General features: G+C 41.7%; 1 pseudogene; it reads right to left on the bottom strand.

Moving 5' to 3' along the window:
- Positions 1 to 267: 267 nt before the first annotated feature.
- Positions 268 to 8546, bottom strand: part of LOC138247065 (uncharacterized) — a 153649-nt pseudogene continuing 145370 nt past the window's right edge.

Raw genomic sequence — 8546 nt, 5'->3', positions numbered from 1 at the left:
GTGATGTTTTTTCATATGGGTTGTCTTGCCTCTAGTAACATAAAGTAAACCAGGCTTAACTTGCTGAACACTTGTGTGGCAAATGGAGCATATGGTAATGTTCTCCTGTTTGCTAATCATAAAAAAGTCTCAAACTGGGAAGAGTACTTTCTTATTAGGCCACTGTCAATGCCTGGAGAAGAACTGGATGTAAGTGGGTGTGTTGATTCCCTCTTGCAGTGCATACTTCTACTGAGGTAGGGGTTAATGCAGATATCTGCTGGGGCCCTACAAATATGGAAGCTGGTGGTGCTGCCTGTGAGCAGGTTGGATAGTAATGTCGGATTCTTCTGTGCCAGCTTCCACAATAAATGACTTCTCATCAACATCATCCTCCTCATCGTCATCCCGTTCCATGAGTCTAAGGTTTTCTCGAACTTTTCTTTTCACTTGCCTCTCCTGGCGTCTACTGAACCCTGCTGGGGTCAACTCTATGTCCCTATCATTGTCATCAGAAGTGGTGCTTGGAGAAGATAGTGGAGTAGACCCTTCCTTTTTCCTGCTGGGAAGATCTGTCTGTGCCTGCTGTCCAGTTTGTTGTTTCTTGAAACAAGAGTGTACTACTTTGTGAAAGGGACAAGTCCAATTTAACATCAATGCTCATCAGCATCACCATGATTGCGGTGGCTGCCTCACGGACAGACATGGTCTTGGTTTAGGGTGGTGCTATTGCTGTGGGAGTGCTGCTCCCAGGTTCCTCACCGGACGCCGGTGTGGCAGGCACATGTCTCCCGAAAAAGGTTGCAGTTTCCATGCCACTGGCAGAAAGCTGCTTATTCTCACTGGCCACTTTCTTGGGAGCAACTTTTTTTGGGGCCATTTTAAGCTCTGGGTTGGCAGTGGTATTCAGATGTACAAGCGAAAGAGTTTGGTGCCTGGTGACTGAAGGAACTATGAGGCCTTCTATTTAACAGTTCTGCGGCTGATGTAGTGTCTCTTCTCTCGTTCGCGTAAAAACAACCAAGCAAGAAAAAAGTGTAGTTAGTGAAATGTGGCATTGCTGTATGTTGATAATAGGACAGAGAAATGCAATCTTAGTGCAGTTGGGTACTTATGTAATATACCTATTTAATCAAACATTGTAAAGGCAAACCACACCACCACACCATAAAAAATGCATTTCAAATAAGACAGTACAACAGGCAGATCTAGCTCTCTGCATGGGTAAATGGAATAATCCTTTAAATAACCTATGGCAGCAAGGTGGTCGAGGGGAAATGGAATAACCACTAACAAAATGAAATTATGCTGTTGATTTGTCTGTGGTGCTCCGCAGCCAGGGTGTCCTGGTGGAAATGGAATTACACCCAAGATACTAAATGCTGTAGTGCAGCTTAGGCGGATGGATGGAGGAATGGAATGGATTGGATGGATGTGGATGGAGTAAGGCAAAATGCATAAATAAATAAAAATTAAAGCAAAAATAAAAAAAATATAAACAAAGTTAAAAAATATATGAATTAAAATAAATAAGAACTACAAAAATAAAAATTAAAAGTTAAAAAATAAAAATTAAAAAAATATAAAACATATTAAAACAAACTAAAATATAAAAATTAAAGGAAAGAAGAAATTAAAAATTAAATGAAAAATGGCCTCACAAAATAAAATTAACAATAAAAATGTAAAAATTAAAATAGAAAAAAAACAGTAAAAAAACAAATGAGCAATAATTACGATGTTTGTATGTAAGCCTATGTCAAAGACACTGGCTGCACGCACACAATGACTGCCAGCCAATCACATGGTCAAACAACAAGTGACGACAATAAGGTGCAGTCATTGAAAACAAAGAACACATGCAAGCCTATGACATGAGACACTGGCAGGATGGACAAAATGGCTACCAGTCAGACACATGGTTAGAAAACAAGAGGGAGCAAGGAGGCATGGTAAGCAAAGACAACATGTAAGCTTATGACAAAGGACACTGGCTGGATGGACAAAATGGCTGCCAGCCAGCCACATGGTCAAACAACAATAACAAGGAGCAAGCAAGCCTGGCAAACAAAGAAGACATGTAACCCTATGGAGGGACACTGGCTGCATGCACAAAATGGCTGCCAGCCACATGATCAAACAACAATAGCAAGGAGGAGGCTTAGAGAACAAAGAACAAATAGAAGCCTATGGCAAGGGACACTGGCTGGATGGACAAAATAGCTGCCAGCCAGCCATGTGGTCAAACAACAACAATAAAGAGCAAGGAGGCATGGAAACAAAGAACACATGCAAGCTTATGGCAAAGGGTGGGACACTGGCTACATGCACAAAATGGCTGCTAGCCACATGATCAAACAACAAGGAACAAGGAGGAGGCATGGAGAACAACGTACATATGGAAGCCGATGGCAAGAGACACTGGTTGGATGGACAAAATGGCTGCCAGCCAGTCACATGATCAAACAACAACAAGGAGCAAAGAGGCATGGCAAACAAAGAACACATGCAAGCCTACGGCAAAGGGAGGGACACTGGCTGCATGCACAAAATGGCTGCCAGCCAAATGATCAAATTTCAACAAGGAGCAAAGAGGAGGCATGGAGAACAAATAACATATGCAAACCTATGTCAAAGGGAGAGACACTGGCTGCATGCAAAAATGGCTGACAGCCATATGATCGAACAACAACAACGAGCAAGGAGGCAATGCAAACAACGAACATATGTAAGCCCATGGCAAAGGGAGCTGCACAGGCTGCATGCACAAAATGGCTGCCAGCCACATGATCAAACAACAACAATAAGGAGCAAGGAGGCATGGCAAACAAAGAACACATGCAAGCCTATGGTAAAGGGACACTGGCTGAATGCATAATATGGCTGCCAGCCGCATGGTCAAACAACATCCTCCTATGCCATCAATATTATTACCCCACAATATAGACATTTTTGCAAAAAAAATAAAATGAAATGCAGACAACAGCCCAAATTTTACATTTATTCAAATGCCATCCATGCGCAAAATGAAGTTATAAAAATATATACCACTGAAACATTTATTTCATGCACTGATGACTATTAGTACTGGCCCGACTGGCTAAATTGCCCTTTGGAAATCTAGGCCACATACTAAAATAACATTGCAAATCTTACAAACATGTGGAAAAGGTACAGAGCTGTGCAATACTTTAAAAAGGGTGAAAAATCAATGAAAAGCAAAATAAATAATAACTAGACCCATACTTAAACTCCAGTCCATCCAACACTATAAACTTTTAAAATCAAATATCAAATTAAAGTAAAAATAAATACTGCTGCATGCCCAAGCAAACAAACACACCACCCTTATACAATAGTTTTTTAAACTTACTTGAGTGATTCAACAAAAACAAAGTCCTTTTCCAAAGGTATATCTAAGAGACAAAGAGAATGATCCTTCCACCTTGAAATCCAAGCGAAAAGTGTCTAGGACATGGACAAAGCCCAAGGAGGAGCCTGCTGGACAGGCTCAGGAAGTTGGAGTCTCTGACACACTTCCTTCCGGTTTGAAACAAAAGGCTTTTCAATTCGAAAAGCAAATTGCAGGGTCCATTCAAGAGGAAAATCCAGTCAAAATCTCTTTTTGACTAGAATTAGTGGCGATGGAGTAGCCATGTTTTGGCCGCCTGTGTGACTGGAAGCAACTCAAGAGAGCGTGATGTCTCTCGCTCGAGTGCTAGTGGCCTGGGAATATTGTTGCACTCGCAAGAGAGTGCCAAAATGCAACCTAGCGAGCGCCAACAAACTCTGCTCTAGGCTAGAGTGCAGAATCTGGGACCTACACGCTACTCCATGTAGCACAAAGTACTGAATTCCTCAAACTCTGCCAGCGGAGTGAAGTTGTAACCTCATGCCTAGAAAAAAGACAGTGAGAATGAGTCAGAAGTACAATAAAGAACCAGAACAGGGACATGCAGAGAAAGGCAGGAAATTAGAGAAGTGTAGAATAATTATGTGCTGGCAAAGAAGAATAGATAAAGTTGCAAAGAAAGGAAAAGGAATGAGCTGATAATTAAAATGCAGCAACTTAGCATGAGATTATCCAATTGCATCCTTTGAACCTTAATTTGGCGTGCCAGCTTCCACACCATTAAGGCACGGATCCTATAATGAAGCCAGTAATAAAGACATCTTAATTTACACATATAAAATGGACTTTTAGATTTGGTTGATGTTGTTAGCAATATGGAAAGTTTGGGAAACAGACTTAACAACACGAGCTAAGCCACGCATGCCGTTTATCCCAAGTGTCACAATGCTTACCTAAACCACGACTCTCACGTTCTCTGCCTTAACCACGCATATGTGTGGTTAAGGCAGAGTATGGTGTACAGTCTAACTGTGGGGATGGTGAAGAAGAACAGAAGCAGAAGAATTGGGAGAGGTAAGTGGGGCTGGGTTTAGGGGTGATTTTTAGGGATGGGGCGGTTTTAGGGCTCAGGAGGGTGGGGGTATTGGGGTTGTTTTTTAAAAAAGGGGCAGTGTTTTGAGGCTCGGGTGAGTCATTAAAGCTTTAAGGGAGAAGGGGCAATTTTTAGGTATGGGGGTCAGTGTTAAATCTGGGGGTGTAGGGTCAGTGTAGTTTTTAGGAAACGGCCAGAGAACAGAGTGAAGAACAGGAAGGATTGGGAGAGGTGAATGGGGCTAGGGCTGGGTTTGGGGGGGTAGTTTTTAGGCGTGGGGAGCGGTTTTAGGGCTCAGGGTGGGTGGGAGTCAGGTTAGTTTTTTTAAAAGGGAGCAAGGTTTTAGGGTTTAGGGCAGGGGGTTGGGGTAGTTTGAAGGGCTGGGATTTAGGACTTGTGGTGGGGAAGGGGCAGTTTTCAGGACTGGGTCAGTTTTAGGACTAAGGACAGGGAACTGGGGTTGGGGTAGTTTTTAGGAAGGGGCATGGTTTTAGACCTCAGGGCAGGGGAGGGTAAGGGGTAGTTTTAAGGGCAGGGTGGGTCAGTTGTAGGGCTCAGGGTGAGGATACTGGGTAGTTTTGAGGGCAGGGTCAGTTTTAGGGTTCAGGGAGGGATTTCGGGCAATTTGTATCTAAACTTCTGTGATATAATTTTGACATTCAACATTCAACTTCTCCAATATAATTATGACATTCAACACATCCTTGGGGGTAAAAATGACGGTGGATTATTTATCATAAGCACCTCAAGTATGTGATGATATCACTTCTTTTCAAACTGAAGAGGATAATTAAGAATATCTTATTGTTGCAACTGATGTGTGTTATGAGGGTATGCTTGATGAAAATGAATGGTCTGAGGGTCTGATGAGGGATGAAGAGCTCAAGCTTGTCCACAAATATGTTACTGAGGGGTGGCAAAAAGAAAAATTGTTTTCCTATAACTTACAACCATACTGAAAACATTCTGGAGAGCTCAGATTGAAAAAAGAGAATTTGTTGATGAGAGGTGATAAGTTCATCCCACCCAGAAGTATATGCAAGAAAATCATTAGTACTGGTCATGATGGTCATTTGCAACAGATAATAACTAATAAGAAAATTAGATCAGTTTATTGGTGGCCCAGTATGGATGCTGAAATAATACAAGAAGTAAGCAAATGTGTGATATGTGTCAATAGTGATGTCATTAAAAACAAGCGTTACCCCACTTCATCCAGTTGAGTTACCAGAAGGACCATGGGAAAATCAGCAATAGATTTAATTGGGCCTTTTAGGGGGTTGCCACAAAATATGAGATATGCTGTGGTTGTTGTTGACTACTACAGTAAATGGTTGGAGGTTGAGTTTGTCCACAAACCTAGCACCAAAGTGGTAATATTGTTTTTACACAACATTTCTATTAGAGAAGGATTTCCCAAGGATACGGTATCAGACCATGGGATGTAGTTTGTGTCCAATGAAAGGAAACGGTTTTTGATAGCATGTGGTTTTAATCAGAAATGAGTGGCATTGTATCATCCTCAAGCCAATGGCTTGGTGGAGTAAATAAACTATACTGTATGCTTGTAGAGTATGTACAATGGGTTGTGAAAAATTGTGTGAATGTGAGCCAAGCAGTTGAAGGCATGCTGTTTTCACACCATGATACTCCAGTGTTATAAACAAAATGCCTTTTGAGATTTTGAGAGGCCGTTTGGCTTATTGACCAATGTGTCCATCATGGATGAAGGGGTGGAGGCCTAAAACAGAATTTGAACAGATCACGGATGTTGACACCTGTTCAGAAGTGGAGCTATATCAGAGCAAAATGAAAGAAAGTTTGGTAGCAAACATGGAACCAGAGAGACAAACAATAGTATTCAAGTGGGTGACTGGGTTTATATCAGAGAACTTCTGCATGTATTGAAAGGCATGTTCAAGTTTACAGATCCAGTCAAACTAAAGGAAGAAAAAGGAAATGTGGTGATGCTAATATGTGCAACATCAGGGTATACACTAATTGGGAGTAAGAGAGTAAAATGTGGTCACAAATTCAGGAGGCAACAAAGGTGTCTGGGGAGCATTTTATGTCAGCCTAGGAAAGAAGAGTGATACGGAAACCGGTTCGGTTTCACACACGAAGAAATGTGCTCCTATGTACTTCAACATAGTATGGCTTTTTCTACAGCCTCATCTTAAAATATTTGTTTTTGTTAGGAACGATCATAAAAGTATTCATGAGCAGTATAATTCAGAATAGTTAAGAACATCTGGCAAGTCGTTACTTCTTTGATCATCACAAATGTTATTTTTATTATTGTTATTTTCAATGTACACATTATTTAGCATTATATGCAGTGGCATTGTTCAATTCTATTGATCACTTTTGAGAAGAGGAAGACGTTGTGGTATTTCAGGTTTCTAATTTTGTCCAGCATGCTTAGAGTGTTTGGGGGCTGATGTCACATTCATCATTCCAAGGTAGAATGTGAATGTTTGTATGTGGTGCTGCGTACGTGTACAGTCAGGAGTAACGTGGACTCCTAATTACTATGATTTCTTTCTGGGCATGTCATCATTTCATGCACCATATTACCGCAGCATCTCAACACTATGGGGCATATTGGGGCATATTTATACTCTGTTTGCGCCAGATTTGCATCATTTTTTTAATTTTGGCGCTAGACATGTCTAGCGCCATATTATTGGAGTTAAAGGCATTTTTTGTCTGCAGAAAACTACCTTGTATCAATGATATACAAGGTAGTCGTTCCAGGGTAAAAAATGACTCTAAGGCCGTAGCACCTTATTTATCCTCCCGTGCAAAAATCATGCATGTGGGAGAGGGGTAAAAAAATGGGTCAAAGCTTGCATGGGTCAGGGCAGGCGTTAGGGGACTTGTGGGCCTATTTCCATGGTGCCCAGGACTCCCCCACCCACACCAGAGGGACAGCAGAGGATTGTGAACCCCATCCCAGGTAAGTATAGATAAGTACAGGTAAGTATTTTATTTTATCTTTTAAAGTGTAATTGGGGCCCTGATATGGGCAAAACCCCCTTCTTCCATACCGCCAGCCTCACCCGGCTAGCTTCATTTTTTTTTATGCTAACTTACCCTTTGCACCATTCCATAAATATGGTGCCCAGCTGGTGCACAGAAATGGTGCAAGCCAGTGCTTAACTTTTAGTTGCAGAACTGCGATGGTGAAGTTTCACACCAAAAACTATAAATCAAGGCCTATGTGGCACATGCTGGTGAGTGAAAGAAAAAGCTGAGTGCCACACAAACTGAGCACGTTCAAGCATCGCTCAGAATAACTTGAGTATCTCAACTCATGTTCTAACTCTGTCTAGACTCTAGACCTTGACACTGCCATAATGATAGAATTATGGCTCAGTACAGCAATCTGTGCCTGCTGGGAGAATCTTGTAAAGTGGTTAATATGGGTTAGTGCCAGGCCCTGTTACCATGCTTTGCCCCATTGGAGGACTACTCTGTGAACATAGCCGAAAGCTCTCAAGGATGTTGGTTTTGAAGTGGACCTCTGCTCTCATGATGGTCTGGATGGTTCCAAGTTTGAGGATGGAGGTGGTTGACTGACCATCCATATGTAACAAAACAGAGCACCTCTCTGCAATGGATATGTTTGCTTCCATTTACACCAAACTCAGTATCTCCCTCCATAGTTCAACACACAGAAGCTGATATGCCCATTATTGGTATTCAAGCTATGTTGACCTCTTGGTATTATTAGTTTCCTTGCTCAGTAGAAATGTGGTTGTCAAGAGTCTGAGAGAAAGCGCCAGCCTGTTACTTGTTACTGTTTCATCCAGACCTCTGATAATGCAAAAGCCAGTTTCTTAGTGAAGGAGGGTGAGCATGTGTTTCATGGGCTCCAAATAGCAGTTGTTAAGGTTAATGCTTTAGTTATGGGCTCAGAGCATATGTACTCCAACCAATGCAACATAGGAACCATTAACATAGGAAGTATCTGTGTTATCATAATGGAAAGACGCCACAGCTACGTGAAATTCAGATTGCACTGGTAACTGTAACAAAAATGAATGAGGTTACTCGTTCATTCACTTACCCATTACTTTTATCTATCCGCTCACTTGCTAATGCACAACCTGCATGCAC

This window comes from Pleurodeles waltl, chromosome 7 (genome assembly GCF_031143425.1).
Source record: "Pleurodeles waltl isolate 20211129_DDA chromosome 7, aPleWal1.hap1.20221129, whole genome shotgun sequence".
NCBI lineage: Eukaryota > Metazoa > Chordata > Amphibia > Caudata > Salamandridae > Pleurodeles > Pleurodeles waltl.
The sequence above is the reverse complement of the archived record's forward strand: the minus strand, read 5'-3'. Positions and strand labels throughout refer to the sequence as shown.